Here is an 18,863-nt window from a genome sequence, read left to right on the forward strand (position 1 = left end):
GTGGTAGCACACGTCCATGTGTAGCACAGTCAGGAATACCTGTGCAGAATCTGGTGACGGAGGACTGGAGCTGCGACTTTTCTGGGGTCCCAGATGTCGTACCTACAACAAACAAGCTTGTGATCAATCAGTGAGGGAGAGATGAATTTTATACGAAGTCTTTAACGCGCTCGTGACTTCCGCTTGTAGAAGAATCCAGCTAAGTCATTAAGAGAGGTCCACGCATACGGTCGTGGCCGAGGCCTGCTCCGGATATGGAGTCTGCCTGGCTCTAGGGGATCACGCATGTGGAAATTGACTATGCCAAAGCTGGGGCCTGCTTTGCTAACAGCTACTATCCACACCGATTTCTAGATCGCTTGACAGCATGCCCTGCACATTCAATACCTTAATACGGACACTTAAGGGTTTGAGCTGCTAAAATATGCTTGCCGCGAGTTTCTTCGGATGGTTGCGGGCACCCGCTGCGCTATAAGAACTCGATGAAGATCAGATGGTGACGACCTGAGCTCAAAATGTCACGAGCGCACGAACGCATCGAAAGCCGTGGTAGCCGGGTTCGAACTTTGACGTTTCGATTAAAGCCCTCAAAATGATCCTAACTCAGACCGTGCTACACTTTAATGTGTCGTGAGGCCAGGTCGATTGATTGCTACAGTGCCGTCCAGCTTATGTCGTACTATAACCATTTACGTACATATACATATGCCACGTTGTCGCCCAGGATGAACTCTTATCCAGTGCTATGTGATGTAGCCAAGAAGGGGTGATGGCAAGCAAGAACATTGGTTGTATATTACGCCAGTTGGTGGGGTTTTTCGCTGATAGAGCCAACGCTACTGCGCTTGGACCCCCTTATCAAATGCTGATTCCGTAGACGGTCGAGGCGTCGTGGTCATGGGAAGTAAAGCGAAACATCTCGTAAAAATAGAGTCGTCCTCACGATGAAGAGATGCAAAGGTTACGGCGATTATCGGAGAAGCGTACGTGCACCCAACCTGCTAATGTACGTACTAGTCCTCATCACTGAGTTCTTTAGTAATTTCGGGGTCGGTATCTTTGTATCACGACTAAACTCAACGTGGGTCGACGCGAAGGCGTCTTCTCCACTTTCGGAACGGAGCGCACCTAGCACCGGTTGTATTCCAAGCCTCGGATTTATTACTTTTCTAGTGATAAAACTAGCGGCGCGGGGCGCGGTTCGTCGGGAGAAGAGTAGCCACTAGTGTGACGCGTGTTATCGTCAGAATAATCGGATCGACACCGTAGGGCCACTCTTAGTCCCACTCCCTTGAGGAATGCGTAAACGCTGATGTCCAGATATGCCTAAGTCAACTGCCCTGGTGCGTATTATGACACCTATGTGCCTAGGCGATCGTCAACTCATTCTCAGACAGTTGGACCCTTTACGTGTGCTTGAGGACTGCTAAAATTCCGGCGAGGCAACACGGGAGACCTGGACAGATTGTGTCGACTACTATTGAAGGGGAACGACTGTCTTAACAGTGTCGAGAATTTGACCTGCCTGCGCATGTTCCCAGCCACGCCAAATTTGGACGCTCCCAAGCGATGACCCCTAACCTGGTCGACAGTCAGTACCAACCGGCAGTCTTTTATTTTATCAAAGTAACGAGCACCGACTCTGCGATGAACGACAAGCTTCAGGTCGGGTACTACAACGGTACCCCATCAGCGGCAAAGACACTGCAGTGATCCATAGTTATCGAAGGAGAATAGTTCATGCAGCTATCCCCCGCTATACTTGTAAGGGGATGCCGGCGAGCATTGCAGGACCTCACGCTGATTCAAATATCTTTGTGTATGTTAAGTACCCAGGGTCCAGCCTTATGGAATTTTTTGGAGTTTGCAAGCTCTTTTATACGACTCTATTCGTACGCAAGCCTGCATAACGAAGGGGATGCCTAATCGTCGAGTTTCTCACATCGCAAATAGCCTCGGTGTCAAAAAGATACCGTACGATCAGGATCATGATCCAACAACTAGAAATAAACAAGTTTCTGATTAGAGCATTTGCTATCAAATCCTCTGTCTGCAAGTTGCGCATGGGCGAAGCCTAGATCCGGAAGAAGCAATCTTGACTCGCTGGCACTGATCCTTTGTAGTCGGGTCCGGCGCAGTATAAATAATATATTGTCAGTCACCCACTCAGGGTCCGGATATTCTCAGATTGTTTGCACTCGAGGGGGCGCCCACACCGGAGGGGGGTAGAGATATACACCGGGTACAAATCCGCGTAGATTCTCTCAACATCGGTGAGTTATGCTACATCCATCTGCTGCAGGCCATCGCGCGGTCGGGCCCAGTAGTGGTCGCGACTCAAAGTTGTAGGTAGTCGATCGCCATCTGGCAGGAGCAAAGTTTTTCGTCTTTCTGTACGGACGACCTAAATGGGGCGTATAGACGCCTCGCGTATTTCTACAGCTGTTTAATCCACATCGTAAGCCAGTGCTACTTACTGGCGTAATGCTTCGGCGCGACCTGGAGGTGACCGCGTTAACGTGATCGCGCCTCGAGTCCTAACATCACCTAGAATTTGATTTAAGGGTTCACGGACGCAGTAGGAAATCTCCTACTAGCGAGTTTGGCATGATACACAGTGGCCTACAGTTGCACGAGACTGACATTAGAGGAACCACGGACACTTAGCAGCAGGATCGCCTGAGCCCATGTCCGCCGGCAATGTGAAGGTGTATCTTATGTTCAGGAGATAAATTGCAGAGAGGCACATCATTTTTTATCTAAACCATGAGTGTGATAAACTCAAAACAGGGTACAACAACTGATTGCCAGCGACAGGCATTACACTAAAATAGGGATGGTTCAATCGTAATGACCGCACACTACCGAAACAGTCGTTCCCTGATGATAAGTCCCACCGGAACCTTTTGTCTCGCACACCGTGTAACGAGTACTCTTTCGCCTGTGAGTTTTTTTAGGCATTTACAGGGTTTGAGGGCCGCGTCTCCTCGGCCTTTGTGAAATGGAACAATCGAATAATTCACGTCCAACACTGCCGTATCCTTTCACTCCGTGCTGCTGCGATTCAACTGCCCGGCGGGCAGGAGTAAAAAGATACTCGCCGCGGGTATTTCCTGATAGATGCATACTACGCGGGTATTGGATCATGCCTGTGGTGATGAGTAACATACAAGGTTTCGTGTCGGCGGAACGAGCAAGGTAGCTGCGGACAGAACATCTATAAAGGATGAGTTACCAGGGTACTGCAGCGGTTATGTGGTTCGGGGGGTCCTGTAAAGCTATCCAGGATTGATAAGAAGGAGCTGACGAGAGTTGATTTCGCCTTTTCACTGTCCACAATCCTGGAGCGCAAGTTGTTCGTACACAAACTCTTTGGGAATAGGCTCCGACTTGAAGTGGACAATGAGTGAGAGCGAGAAGAGGACGCGATTGCATTCGAAGAAATACAGACTGTTACCTGCGCGTCCCTTGACCTGTGTTATAAGGGTCATCTCGAGCGCCAACCTCATTCCGGCGTATTGACAGTTTTAAAGGATGCAGCTCCATTTGCTGACATTCCCTGACGGAGTCCTATATTCCGTGTCGTATGTTTGAACGTGCCCAGCCACTAAGCGTATCGAATCTTAGTTACGGTTTAGTCCGTTCCCAAATTCAGATTGAGTCCTGAAAGAACCTTAACCTATTCTGGGTCCACCGTAAGTCGTGACCTTACCCCGTAAGTTCGGCTAATTCCGGATTGGCTTATATGCGGTTTCAATGTCCTCGCAGTGATCCTTCGATAGCGAGGAAGGTGAATACGGCCCGGAGCGCGCCCCGCGAATCTTTTTCCACTAGGTGAGTAGTGACTTCTTTCGTTTCCCAGGGCAATGGTCGGAAAAGGAACCTATACTTTTCAGGGCATTTCTGCTAGGACGACACTGTGCGTTCGTTCTACGAGGCTGGAACTATACAGGTCCGTGGTATGTGGTCGCTGATTAACTCTGAGACAATTGATTGGATACACTCCCAAGGCTCAAAATTAGCGCGGCTTGCTTCTCGCGAGACGCTACAAATTCATAGCATAGGCCTGCTATCCTAATCGCGAACCTGGTGAGCTAGTAGGTTTGGGCCAACAGAACGGCCAATTCTAACCGATAGAACGATTATCGAGAGCTGCTGCACAAATTAGCACGATTGGCATTCGAGCTCAAATTAAAGGCAATCCCGTTTTCCCGATTCGGGGATTTTACGGGGGAATACCTAGTAAGGCAAAACCAAACAAGGAAGTGCGTCCTTAAAACCTACTTCTGCATCTGGACTCATGACCGCGATCATTAAAGACATTGAAGGTAGTTAACAACGAGTATCCAATCCTCTTTTAGGGATAAATACTAGTTCGCTACGAGCGTGAATTAAGGGACCCTTAACTGGACTCAAAATCGTGCGAGGAACATAACAAATGCTCACGTCCTATATATGACAGAACTAGCAAGGGGCACATAAACATATTGCATAAACCGGCCTCCGACAGCTACGTAAGAAGTGTATAGTATTAATGTTGATCTAACATTCGCTGAGAAAACTCACGGGAGGCATAATCGAAACTCGTTGAACGATCGTTTCTTCCCCTGTATCCCATAGAAAGGGATTTGATTGGGAATTCGTCTAGTCAGGGACGTTACGCCTATGGTTTTTAACAGCAGCTTCTTGGCCGTAAGCCGGCAGGCGGGATAGTTTAGAGATCTTGTAGCCACAGATCTATAATCAGTCTGCAATAGGGATGTGCAAGAATAGAAAGAAAACTTTTAAAGCGGCTCGAAGCAAATCGGCGATAGATTCAACGGGAGGGTTGGCTCTCTTGAAAACTCCATCCCATTCTTAGCAAACGTGGTCCTAGCGATTATCCGCATGGAGTGCCCGATTTCGGACAGCGTCGTGGGGAGAGTTATGATAATGAGCCCCTTCTCTCCGCCTTAGTATACGGGGAGAAGGGCTCGTGTGGTGGCTTTTTAGACAGGAAATTCACACCAGCGGCTGCCCGATAGTCTCGAGTATTTCGGCTAGCGAAGATTTTACAACGCTATGCTAATTCTCGCCCCCTGAGCCCATATGTCGCCAGGTACAAAGCAAAGACGACTCATTACTATAGGCCATCTACTCGCCACGTTCGGGCACGCGTCTGCTGCAGATACTTGTATACTGTTGAAGATGGGGATATCCGTGGCTCGTGCTGGGGGTGAATGCCTTTCAGGCGCCATTCGATGTCTCGATGAGGGTGATCCATCTCGCGAAGAGTGGGGAGCAGGCCTGTGAGGCAGTCATCCCCAAGCCAAATCGATCCCGAAAAAACGAACGTCACGCAGCTGTCGGAAAGCCCTCCTGTTAGGTACAAGTCATAGGGACCCCCACCTTGGCGCGGCACTACAAAACGGGACCACCACTACGTCCGAGCATTGTGGATCATCACTGAAAATTGTGGGACACAAGCAGCGTTGTATTGTGGACTAACGAGAGGGTGAAAGCTACATGGCGTACGCTTGTGGAGAAGTTGAATGCGATGCTCATGCGATTCATATCACGCTTGCCTTTCGTGCGATAGAAGCCGCATACTGACGGTTATCTTTATCAAGCTTTTCCTAGGACTCTCTCTCGATGGCCGGAACTAATCCCTGCAAAGAACAAATAAGGTCAAGCGGCAGATTTTATACCTTCGATTTAGTACACCTATATTGTAAGGTGATTGCCACGTCAATGTGTCCTGAAAGACTTTATCAGTCCTCATCCCGGACAGGAGCGTGAACTATGCATGCAAACAGAGGAGTAATCAGAGTATGAATTTTATCTTGGCGGTCCGTGTGCAGCCCATGTGGCAATTGTAAATCGCACAACCAGTCACAAAACGTTCGTGCAACGAGTATGATCTGATCATCACGGAGTACTGGGTATTACCCGCTAAATCGACATCCGGGGCTGGTCCTTTTCCAAGCAACGGACTGGCAGCTGCCTTCGCTCCGCATCAGTAGCGCCGTGGGTGCGTAAGGTACAAGGACGGAAATCCGGGTGCATCCGCAGTCGCTTACACACCCACGCGGTTCGACCGCATAGTTAAATATCGCGCGGTTCCAGCCTCTATTTCCATTTAGGAAGCTAGTTCACAGTGAATATCGCATAGCAACACGCACTGAGTAATGCTTCGAGATAATTGTGCCTAATGGACCGAGGGTTACAGGTTCATCAGCACGGTATGCTGGGACATTGGGTTTAATATGCTATTCATCCGTAATTTATTTACTTACAAGTTGCTGCCATCCGGGCCATGGGGTCCTCATACGCATAGAGGGGCTTCAAGCCAAAGGTGAGGTGTGGACCGCTGTCAGGTATGTTGATCTAATATCCTTCCCGTTAATTCAAGAACCGTCTAAGAGCAAGCACTATTGGATTTCGGCGATGTCTGGTGCATGTTATATCGTTAGTAACGAGAGTGCGGGGGCTAGAGGACATCTTCTTTTTACGCTGTGTGGGTGTAGGTTCAAGCACTATCGACAATAGCGAATTGCTTTTGCGGGTGTTTGTAACTTTACTCGTGAATACGGACCATATGGAGCTACCGACTCCTGGTAGGATCATAGTGGCCTGTAGTAGTAGTAGCCAATTAGGCGAGGTTCATTTAACCTAACGATCGTCCAATTTATAGTGTTGCTAGGCGGTCTTGGTCCCGAAAAACTATAGTGAGTTGTGGATATTTTTCTCGCAGTGGGGTAGAAATGGGACCGTGGTATTCTTGAATCTTCACCTTGCTGGGTAGTATCGCGCAGCGTTCTCTCTACAACACACCGCCTTGTAGACCCCAAGACATAATGCCTGCAGGTCGCCGACCTTTATCTGAATGGGGGCGGTTTAAAGGTGGCTGTTACGACTACAATCAGATTGCCAGATGTGGGTCCTACTCCACTGGGTGTGGAGCTGACTCGTGGCGTGGCCTCGGTGGGTGTAGAGCAATGGCACGTGGGTCTTGTCATCAGGCATTGACAATCCTCCCAACCAGGCAGCTGCTCGGTGATCCAATGCGGCTGATGACTAGGAATTCGCTCCGCCGCCATTGCTAGACGAGGATAAAGTTTCAAATGTCATGGTTACGACTAACGCAAGACCTTGCGAACCATTAGGGAAGTGCGGGAGTGAGGTCCTAATACCTTTACGCGATTCCACATGCAGTTCGCGCCTATCAGTAAGCTTGTATCTGCTAACTGGATCCATTGTGGCTATACATAACTAGCAAAAAGCTGCAATAAATACGGAACCGGGAAAGATTTCATCGGGAACACGATATGTTATGCCGACTTATGATCGAGACTTATCCCACCCCGGAGGTGGGATCGACCTGGATAGCGCCATGGATTTTATTCCCTGGAGCCGTCTAGTACGGCATAAGCGGTCCAGTGTTTTGAACAACTAGTGCTTTATTAAGGATGATTCTTTTCTTTTGCAGAGTCGTGGCTGCCCCAACAAATGTGACCTTTACGCTCGCGACCGGAACATCACTCATTTACGGGCTGCATAGTGTCCACCTGCCTGGTGTACCAGCATTTGATGCTGCTATATGAGCCGCGTAGCCTTGCTTGAGCTTTCGTCGGCTACGTTTTTAGCCCAATCGATGGGGCATAAGTTAGGTTAGCGAGTGCCTCCAACCGCAAACGTTGAAGGGCATTCCAATGCGACCTCCAACGGAGACTACCCCGTGATAAGGATCGTACGTTCTGAGGGTGGGAAAAGATTCAACCTATACTGGCTATCAAAGTGAACCGCCTATAGAATTGCGAAATTCGTCGAGCTTCATAGCACCATAGCAACCCCTATCTCCCGATTGGTCGCAGACTGGGTTTGAGTTAAGATTGCGGCTAGAGTGGACTTCCGCCGAAGGCCTAATTTGCCAGGTACCGACTCAAGCGGGCGTAATTCGAGCCGGTAACGGAGGTTCCGGCTGTCCGGCTTTTGTCCCTATAAGCGTCTAAAACAATATGGCCTAATCGGTGAGTACTTGAGGGCACGCGTCTGGTAGTATTCCGTAGCTGATTTTGGTCTGGTTCACCATCCAAATGCCTTGGAGTTTACATGAAGCCTATTAGACACCAAACTGACAAGGTTCCGATGTAGCGTACTGTTCTATCCCCACCCCCGAAAGTACAACCGGTGAAAATGTCCTATTAAGGGATTCGATCAAGCCGCCCACCCGAAGTCAAACAGGTATACGTTTACCCCTGGCTCCTACTCGATGACAGCCTCGGTCACACAATGGAGCTTCGAAGGGTACATCCATCGGTCTTCCGTGCTTGATTTGTACATTCCGCCTCGTGGCATCGCAAAGAGATCTTCCAAGGCATCGCAGTTCGCTCTTTACACAATTCTAAGCTTTCTATTCTTCTTTGCCTTGCGCTTACACACGTCTGGTTTGAATGTGTTCCATAAAGGTTGGAGCAATATAGCCTGGCAGTAACATGAATTAGCCGAGAATATTACTGTCGCGGAGAGGCGGAGCCCGCTCAATCGTGCATCCTGGATCCAAACGGTTTAAATTAAAGTGGGAACCCCATACATTTTACATGATTTTCGCGTCGTAGGCTGCCGGCCGACCCGGTACGGAGGAGGACTAGGGTTCCGCCCGAACCCTACACAACTACGATGAGGGCATCCACGACTCGGTATGGAGGCCAGGCATCTTGGTAGTAGACGTACTGCGCTAATTCCTAGATCAACAGCATAAAAGGGTACTCCTGATTCCAGACCACTCGGTTGGCCGGTGGCCGAGCCCAGATTCATGTGAAGGTTAGTGATAAGACTTATAGCGGGTATATCTCTATCTAATTGTCCGGTCAAGGTACCGATACCAGTGAGACTGCGGTAAAAAGGCAGCAGCGCGAAATTAAATAGTGCCAACGCATGCAGCCTTTCGCCTTAAAAATCGAACTCATACCCCGCGGTACAATCCTGGCGAGTGTAACGATGCAGGCTATTCCTTGAGTTAGTTTTCACTAAGCAAGTTTACCTCATCATCAGATATGGGTGTACGTTGCGAGGTGCGCTGTACATTACACAAAATAGGTAAATAGGGTTAAGCTACAGTTGCTTAACTTTGTTGGCAGTTCTGAAGTACACACTCTGACGAGGTAGAGCTAAAGCCAATGACCGTTAGTTGTAAAGGTCCACTGGAATGAGATTGTTTCTGGCAGTCAACTTAGAGATATGAGCCTCATGCTTCGTCATACGAGGTACTTACCACCCAGATCTCCCTCACTCGGGGACCTACTAACCAATTACTGCCCCGAAAGTTATAACCCCATTATGGGGAAATCCTGAATATAGTTATACGGCAAATACCGGCGTAATAACTTACTTTAAAGGTCGCCTGAATCCTCATCTACGGAACCTACTCCTCTTGTAGAGTCACCCGGTGGCGACGAATGACGGCGCGACTGAGAGACACATGTGCGTGTTTACTCCAAGAACATCTAGTGCGGCCCGTTACCAGATACCGAAATAGCGCTCAAGAATTGGAACTTCGCTTGGCAGTAAGGACGATAAAACTACCGCTCGGCGGAAATCGAGCAAACATCTGCAGCAGCTCGATATATAATTTTCCCTTCTTGCTTCCATATGCATGCATACTCTTCGGTTGTCTTTTTGCCCTCTAGCACTGGTTATGGGAGAGATGCCATAATTTATATACAGGCTGAAGACAAGGGTGTAAGTGTTTCGGGTCGGCTAAATCGCACAATCTTTCAAAACGACGAACTCTTATGTATCAAACCAAGGAGCGTCGGCAATGCTGATGACCCGAGCTATTGATCAGATTTAAGAACAACTCGGAATTTAGTATCCCCAACATAGCCCCCGCAAAAAGAGTCTAAAGAAATCGCCTTCTTTGCCTAGTCGACTAACACAGTGTCAAGTGTTTCGGGGCGAGCGTCTCCCCAAACGTAATCAGCGACTTCGCAACCTTGCAAGAAAGAGGCTTAAAGACGCCTGAAAGTAGAACGGTGGCGCACCTCTAATCCCTGGGGCTGACACCTAGTAAGTGCGATTTTAGTTTGACTAAGTGGGTTTACACAAAGTAGTTTCGTCTCAGCAGATCGGCTTCTCGGGTTACTTGTGGCTTAATGAATTCCATTATCGAAGTGGAAAACCTGGACGGAGTTTCGCACTTTGGTACAACAATCGATGTTAGCACCTGCGAACAGGGGACGAAGACACGCTCGTTACGGGCAATTTGATATTATGTAATTATAAACCAACTATGCGTCCGCAACTGTTACCCATTTGTTAATTACAGGCACCGTTTACAACACCACTGAGCATTGCCAACCATGACGCACGAATGCGGGAATGACCATCCAAAGAACGGGTAAGCAATCTGAGCGCCTTGGGGTGGACCTGGGCCGGCATCCATGGCACTCTAGGGGTAGTTTGGGCGGGAGCAATACTGTTCAAAACATCGAGACAATAATTAATTTCGAACGTACAAATCTTGTCGAGTGTGCGAAACATCCCGTCGATACTTTATAAGTAGAAATGTCAGTTGGTCAATACTTTACTCGCCACCGCAGCTAACGGCACTCGGATTAATGCATCTAAAAATTTGCCACGATGTTATAAGCCATATAGCTACAGTGGAGGCGGGCCCATCTCTGAGAGAGTATGCCTGCTAGGTCATAGCGCCTCTACGATTATGGCTGGACGAATGAAATCTGAGGCTTGCAATACCACTTAACCCTCTACGAGATGAATTAAGGCGCCCAGTCATCTTGCGAGCTATTCAAACGTCGAATAGTAGCACACGATCAAAATCCGACTCGGGAGACGTTAGAGTAAGCCGGTCTGGCAACGTTCTGAGTGACGTCAGGGATCCTGAGTCTAGGACTGCAACACACTTCCGTTAAACTCAGACTAATAATAACTATCCTGTCAAGTGTTCCGGTCTCGGCACTCTTGGGGGGCATACCAATCGAGGGTACGAAGTATTCTGACCAAATTAGAGATAAAGCTCTGCCACTGCGATTAGTTGTTTGTGACCGAGGAATCACCTGGAGGGGCTATTTACACCCTGAACCTGACGCCAACTCTATCTACGAATTACCCTAAATCGATATCTACAAAAGTCCGGAGAATGGTCTAGGAGACTTAGAGTGACTTCCCTGTAGATAATTCCCTGAGTTATGCCGTCCCTATCGGATTACTGGATACCGCTAACGGTCGGATGAACACGAGACCTGCGACAGACATAATGGCGAGACAGGATCCCCTGGTGGTATTCGCAAGCACTTGAACCGAGGGTTAAGAATGGGCAAGACAGGAATACCGTCCGTTAAGCAGTATAAGGGGGGTCTTAGGGCACTTATACGCTAAGCTGTCAGTCAAATTTGTGCAGTATTGACGATGTTTGCCGGTAGTCTGAGAGAGACTAACGGTGCGAATAAAAGCGGAATATCTCCGACTAGAGGGAGGTTATCCCTTTGATTATAACGAGAACTTTATGCGTCCGACGACTTATTGGTTGGTCAAACAATTCTCACGATTCCATCATAGGATACCTCGGTTCGTGCACACTCATTTTCGAATTACAAATCAGGGATGCCACGCGCTCAACATAATATTGCGTATTCTAGATACTGTAGTCTCGTATTATAGATGTAACAATTCGCGGTCCTGTCTCTGTAGCGACTTGAGTTGCCGAATAAAGCCCTCAATACTACGTGGACCTTCAAAGGGAGGACGTTAGAGCGACCTAATGACATCTCGAGAGGAAATTTGTATGAGCGGTGCCAACGTTGAACGGTACAGATGATGCTCCGTATTCCGCGGCATCACCCGTTAAGTATGTTGTCGTAACCGGCCAATACCGGGGTTAATGCTCCAAACTAGACAGTTCGCCGTTCTACAAAAAAGAGCCTCGGCCCCCCCAGTTTAAACTGTGTAGTGATTTGCATATGAGAAGTGCAATGCGGCGTCCAACTCCCAAGAATTGCTTGGGCGAAGGGATGTGCGATGCTGCCTTCCTATGCGCTGTTATGGCGTCTCATCACCTACAGATTAACGTTTGTAGGGGCGACCCGAGGATATGCAAACTGCCGTACGGCGACCAGAGTCTGCGCCGAGTGCTCCTCTACGCATTCCTCGCGTCCCGATAATGGGACGGTATCCTCGTTAGAATTTAGCCAGTGTAACCCCAAACTGCCTAGGATCGCCTAACATAATTAAATGAAACATGAAGTTTACGACCGCGGTGTGGGACGGACTCTCGCTTAGTGCTCTACCAGCACCGTTCGGGCCAGAAATCCGGAGCACGGACACTACCGCACTCTACAAATCCAATGGTAGTTCATCGATGAGATGCTAGTGCGACCTCGGTTATATTACGATGATTCTACGATTGCTGCCGGAGACCTCGATAAACGCGTTCGCATTCGGTAGCCGCCCGTCCAGCTTCCCCACTGACACCGCATCTGAGCAAGATGTGACGTCCGGTGGGGGAATATCGATCGTATTCGGGGTTTAGTCGTGCAAGTGGAGCAGAGGGACGGTGACCTCCTGTTCATGTCTTATCTTCGCTAAGCATCAGGTTCTAAGCAGAATGTAGTTGGGTTTCTGCGACCTATGCGCGACAGATCGTTAACTACATTACTCACCTACTACTTACCAAGTTTCGCTCTTGAATCGAGAATGGCTGACGTTGAACAGTAAGTAGAAATTATCAACCCCCCTCGCTTCTGACGCTGATCCGTTCTGCGGGAGGTATAGGTAAGAGTTAGCATGACGTTATTAGAGATGCCCTGCATACATAAGTTGTCAGACTCCTCGCCGGTGCTTGATGTCTGCGCCCCGGGACATCTTAAAGCTTTCATGACCGGGTACTGGGTTAACATAATTGCTGGGGGAAGAAGGCTATCACGAATCGAACAAAAGCCCAGGAGACTAGTGGATGCGCCTCTGTTAACTAATGCGGGTGAAGCCGGCCTGTCTAAGCTGTCAAACGTTCACGTCTGTGGATCGTCTCCCGCCTGATTGAAAATCGCGCTGCCCATCAATAACCGGCAGATGATGAAAGCGAGACCTTGAGTGCTGCAAGTGCGGTTTTAAGAAGCGAAAGCGTAACGGCTGTTTATTCCTAAGATCAGGAACTGAATCACCAGCTTCTACAACTAGCCACAGTGTCCAATGTATGGAATTACGGCGGATGAACATGGGACCATGCCCTTTGAAGTCCCCACTTTCAACGCGACTTTAGCAATCGGAAGAAAGGCACGAATATGAACTGGATATTGAGCTGCCAGAGCGCCCCTGTGACTGTTTCGACGAAGGACAGTGGTGGTCGCACTGCACGTTGCGACTGCGGATACACTGCCCAATCACATTCCGGTGTGGATGTGACTAGGATCAAGGTAGAATGCGTTCCGAGAACGAAAGGCTTGCTAGAATCCGAGTTTATTCGGACACGCTGGACTCGACGCCCGTCATTTAACGAATTCAAAACGGGACCCCGCAGCTGCAGAAAGTGGATTAACACGAGAAACGTCGGAGCTGGCCATTGACGTGCGGTAACGTCTGAACACCATGCGGCAAATAATCCTCGTACCCATGCACTTCCAGCTCGGTGTACTCTAGGGTTGAATTGCCATGGACGCTCTTAACGCGACACAAAAGGCGCTTCGCCAATCGAACGCTTAATATTTGGCTCTGACTTAAGAGAAGGCTACTACCGAGACCTAGACCGGAATCTGCTAGGTCCTTCATAGGGATCGATCTATGCGCAATGTACCTGTAGGCCTGCGCACGTCTGTCCTCCGATTTGAGGGGCATTGAACTTGACCTACCGTGCTAAGGAATAATATGATACCCTCGACTTTAGCAATGTGTGATTGACCGACCTATAACTGTTTCTACCTGGCAATTAACCATATAGAGGACGATCCTGTTAAACATACTTGTTGCGTATCTGCAGAAGTTAAGCAAGATATGAAAGTATCAGGGTGCCCTTATCTTCCAAGTTACGCCAGGTATAGCGGATGCTAACAGACTGTGAATTCCCCCCTTCTGAACGGGGTCCAACGCGGCCGAGTTTATCGTGAAATATCGTCCGACGGCTATTCCGGGAGCCTCCCACTACGGTCAGAATCTAATAGTTCCGCGCATACCCCATCTCTTTAAGAGCAGTGTTAGGCCCACGCGCTTTCAAGAACTTACGGAGTCAAATGGTCAAACCTTCAACAGAAGGTTTAAGCACAATATATATCTGGAGCCCGCGATCAGTTAATTCGTCGTCCTCGGCCCATCAAGAATTGAAGCTATGTGTGGAGACGGCGTCCTCGCATTCTGATCAGTGGGTCAAAAACACAGGTGGGAGGTAAAGGAGGCACGACGCAGCACCTGTATACTGCAATGCCTACCGATCTCTGCCCAACTACGTGCTCGACGACGTTAGCTTGTTAGAATCGTTTGATAGGTGTACTACTTAAAAAACCTCGATAGGACGGCCTCGGTATGCCCGCAGAGGCAATTGTTTCCCCAGTACTTAACGAGAGTGTTGGCCAAGTATCTATTAGTCCAAACCGTCCGACGGCAGCCATCACGCAGTCTACGCGGGAGTGTACTCGTTGCTAATCCCTAGGTGACTTCAAACACAGCGCACCCGCTATGGTCTAGCCTAGGCGTTACGGTACGATGTATGCATACAATCCATTCCATACCGACCAGGTCTCTCGTACTGTCGGCTAGAAACAGAGTGGGAACGAGAGCCCTGTGATTCTTCGGCACGTTGCTCAAGTGTGCCGCCTCTCGCGAGTCATCACTGGGTTCGTCTCCTGCGGTGTTACCCGACAGTAGACTTGTGCTAGTCACACTCATAACGCTGTGTTGGCGGTCTGTAATTTACAGTTCACATTTTTTGCGCGCTACGATATTGACTGAGAGAAGCCCTGACTGTAATGCGACGCTTCCCGCTAATCGCACAATGCAAGAAACCGAATATCTTTTATCAATTGAGCAGAGATAGATTTCAACAAACATCTCGGGGTCCTCGGCCAGCATGTGGGGTAACCGGGGATTGTTTATCACTCTACCGATTCATTGTAAGGTATTAGTACAAATTCTCACCGCCCGAAGTGGGAGCTGTAGCAGCCCGATCCGCATAACCAAAGAGTCAGATCCGTTGGAAGCTATGGCTGTAACGTCGCCAGCAAATTGCCTAGCATAAAAATGCTAAGGACTAGGATATGAACCGCTCTTACTAGGCGTGCGAAGGGTAACGGGCTGTTTCCACTGCATTCAATTACGGCCGAGCTTGGCAACGCGACATCCTTTTCCCGGGTCTCTATCATGGCGGACGCCCCTAAAAGCTGCTTGCCCCGATAATGCCAATCATGACTCTGATAAAAACGTGAACCGTCTTAAGATAGACCCTTATTCAGCCTTAAGGGAGTCAAATTGGGCGACGCTGCTTCTTGGTTAACGGTCAACATTCAGACCGACTGTCAGCCGGCCTTCCTACTTCATAAGCCTAGGCCTTGTTACTAGGATTCTAGAAACACTAATTGGTTTAGAAGTCAAGAACGTGGCTTGAGGGGTTTCTGCACTACGGTACGATGTTTTTGCGAACAGACTAAAGAGAAATGGTAATGCAGGCAGCAATGGTCTAGCAGGATATCTCGTGTGGTCCTAGTTCCGGCCCACGGTCTCGGACGTGGATCACGAGAAATTGCAATTCGGAGCAGACTTTCAATAGGTCAAATTGTGTCGTTTTCTATAAGTTTCTGGAGACTCGGTCTTCGTTACAACGTATGACGTTAAACACACTAGTTCATTTTCCAACGTATTCCCGTACGCAAAATTGGTTCTAACCCACTCCAAGAGCTAAAAACCTTTTGAAATTCTGATAGGCGTTTTGTACAGCCTTCAGCTGTCTCAAATCGGGGACTAGTCCATATGAATGCCCCGAAGAGAACCCAGGAGGGGGCCTTTTGAAATCTCCGCAGGTCGGGAAACGGGTCCAGAATCTCAACCTAAAAACTCCATGTCGTATTCAAGTCAGGGGTTTATTAAGTGAAGATGGTTAACCGGTGCATGGAAAAACTGATCGGGTCCGCAGATCGAAATACTATCTACATACGGTGGGTTGTCTAAGTGTAAGAAACTCGTTGTCTTGTTAGCCGCTCACCGCGTAACAGGCCTTTCGCCATACAGCAAAAGCAGGCAATGGTCTTCAGTGTAGGGTTGATGTTCCACTAACCGGCTGCAGCCTTATGATTCGGGCGGCATACCGTATCTTCATAACGTATTCCGGCTCGTCCGAGGATCTTTAGTATCCCACGGTCCGCTTGCGTCGGATCAGGGGTGTGCTATAGCTGCTCGATTCCGCAGACATAACCGGGATCCCTCGTCCCATGATAGTAAGTGCAAGCTCCGCCGACCCAGTAGCCTGATAGGTGGTCTGAAGCGTATAGAGTGGGCGATACATACGAACGTACAGGCTGGAATGACAGTACAGGCCCGACTGCTATGGAGCCGGCATGGAATTCAAAAACTTCGGTGGGCGCATAACTAACGCGAGCGGACAACGCTGCGACTAGATCTATTACACTAAAATAGGGGTTTTGACTGATGACACTGGGTAGGCGCGGCGGATATCCGTATACCTGTAAAGACATAATCTTGTTTGAACAGCCTCTTTAAGGCCTACGAGGTAGACGATGGTATTTTCTCAATTGATCGGGCCGCTCCTGCATACATAATGGCAGCAGTCCAGTTTATTTACGGAGACACTGATACATGGCGCAGCACGACCCGAGGGTTACCAGACATTTCAGCGCAACTCTAACTAGCTGGGCATTCCGATTGGAATCGTCTTCCCATATCTTGATGTATGACTGGAGCGTTAACGTAGCGCGTTACTACTTTGACGACGTCTGAAAAATGACCTTCGCAATGCACCTATGACCGTGTTAAGAGTGAAAGCTAGGCCTCAAATGTTCATCCGAGCAGCTGCTATAAACAATTTCCAAAACCGATGCAAACAATTTTCTCCCTCAAAGTGGTGAGACCGGATGACTCTGCCGCTTGCTAATTTTGTCTAGGCTACTATCGAGCATTCGTGCCATCGCTCCTAGATAACTCAATAAGATTAAGTTCCGCGCCCTGCGATTATGCCTCATTGCAATCCGGGACCTTGTAAGCATGACGTTTGTGGTCTTGGTCTTCGGCGTTCCTATGCTGCAGAGATTCAGTCATAAATACTGTCCGTACGGATTTTACAGGAGCAGATGTTTCTTATCTGCACGTTCACGCTTTTCGTCTACAGAAACGAAAATTACCTTACATGTTTAAGGACAAAAGCTGCGGTGGTGGCAAACGTCATGGCTTTAACCAAACTTGCCGGCGTGCACCTATGTATGTGTGCCCGTGTGTATGTCTACTGTCCCTGATACGCTATTCTAAGAGAGCACAGCGCTCGTCCGATTCGCAAATAGATCGCGGGTAAGTGCATCTTTACAACTCGTTAAACGATCCGAGTGTGGTCTGACATCTACGCCCAAATACAGGGCCTATCTTAATACGAGTCTACGTGAAGCTAAAGCCAAGCGAGCTAGCGTATGTTAAAGGTACATAAATCGGAGCCGTGTACCTACGCGATGGCGCCGAAAAGTAGCACGAAGATGCGAGTTGACGCGTTGGCCTTAAGCGATCAAATCCTACTTTTGCGATGTGTGGATGACGACCGTTCCGTTTAAGCTACGGTATGTACATTGACACTGATGGGTTTGAAATTGATCCTGTATGCGACTTCCTGGGTCTACGCTGTACACAAGGTATAGTTGTTTGGCTCTGTTAGCGAACACCAAGAGCGACATACGCGTGTATGGGCCGCACCCCTCACGCTCAGTTCTGGGCATATAGGCTTCGCTAGAGGACGAGCTGAGTATGGTGTCCCAGAGGCTGTAACAACATGAGTACGATAAGGTATAGGTGTGTATACTTAAACACACTGAGAGAGGGGAACCACATCAATCCGAATCTACCCATCGCAGTTCGCAATAAGTGCCATTTGCTGATTGACGAGGTATAGTGCGTAGGAACCGTAGTGCAAACCCAGCACCGAGCCAAATATTACCATCTATAACAGGAGTGATGTCAGGTGACGCGTTTGTGGTCACCTGCCCATGTGCTTATGTACATAAAAACGCCTCTAATTCAGCGTCCAACAATCTGCGTGACCTGCACCGAATCCCTCATGGGGACACCGAAGCGGGCATATCGCAGTACGTCTTGCTCACCTTATTGCTGGAGCGCTCGCGAACGGAGGCTCGACGTGCTCTCGGACGACGAGCCTGCTCATCGTAATACTATTGTGACTGAGTCACCCCGTAGGCGTTGGACTAACACCGAACCGACGCAAGAGCCAATAGACAGTACATGTCAAGCCCTAAATGCAGCGCCATGGTCTAACATTCAAGCAACTAGGCGAAGGGCCAGAGATGCACGTTCCAGCAGATAACTGGGCGGAGAGCCCGGCTATCGAGTTAGTGTAATGTAGGCTAAAGCGGCCCGACCGTACCCTAATGGAAAAATCGTTCGATCTAGGATTTACCCTCTTACGTTCGACCGTCCATGTCGTTCGACGACCGCATTCTGATACAAGACGCATAACTGCCAACGCAACCACCAAGCTCATTCAGCAGCGGTGTACTAGGAATAACAACGATTGCTTTCTTTGTTCACCGTATAAAAAATAAGCACTCAAATCAGTGCACTGAGAGGTGAGTACTCCGCGCGCTCATAAGATTTAGCACACCAACGGGGTTTTTGCGCGGGTGCCCGGGGTGGTCATTTACACCACATGA

This window comes from Callorhinchus milii, unplaced genomic scaffold, assembly GCF_018977255.1.
Source record: "Callorhinchus milii isolate IMCB2004 unplaced genomic scaffold, IMCB_Cmil_1.0 Scaffold404, whole genome shotgun sequence".
In the NCBI taxonomy this organism is placed as follows: domain Eukaryota; kingdom Metazoa; phylum Chordata; class Chondrichthyes; order Chimaeriformes; family Callorhinchidae; genus Callorhinchus; species Callorhinchus milii.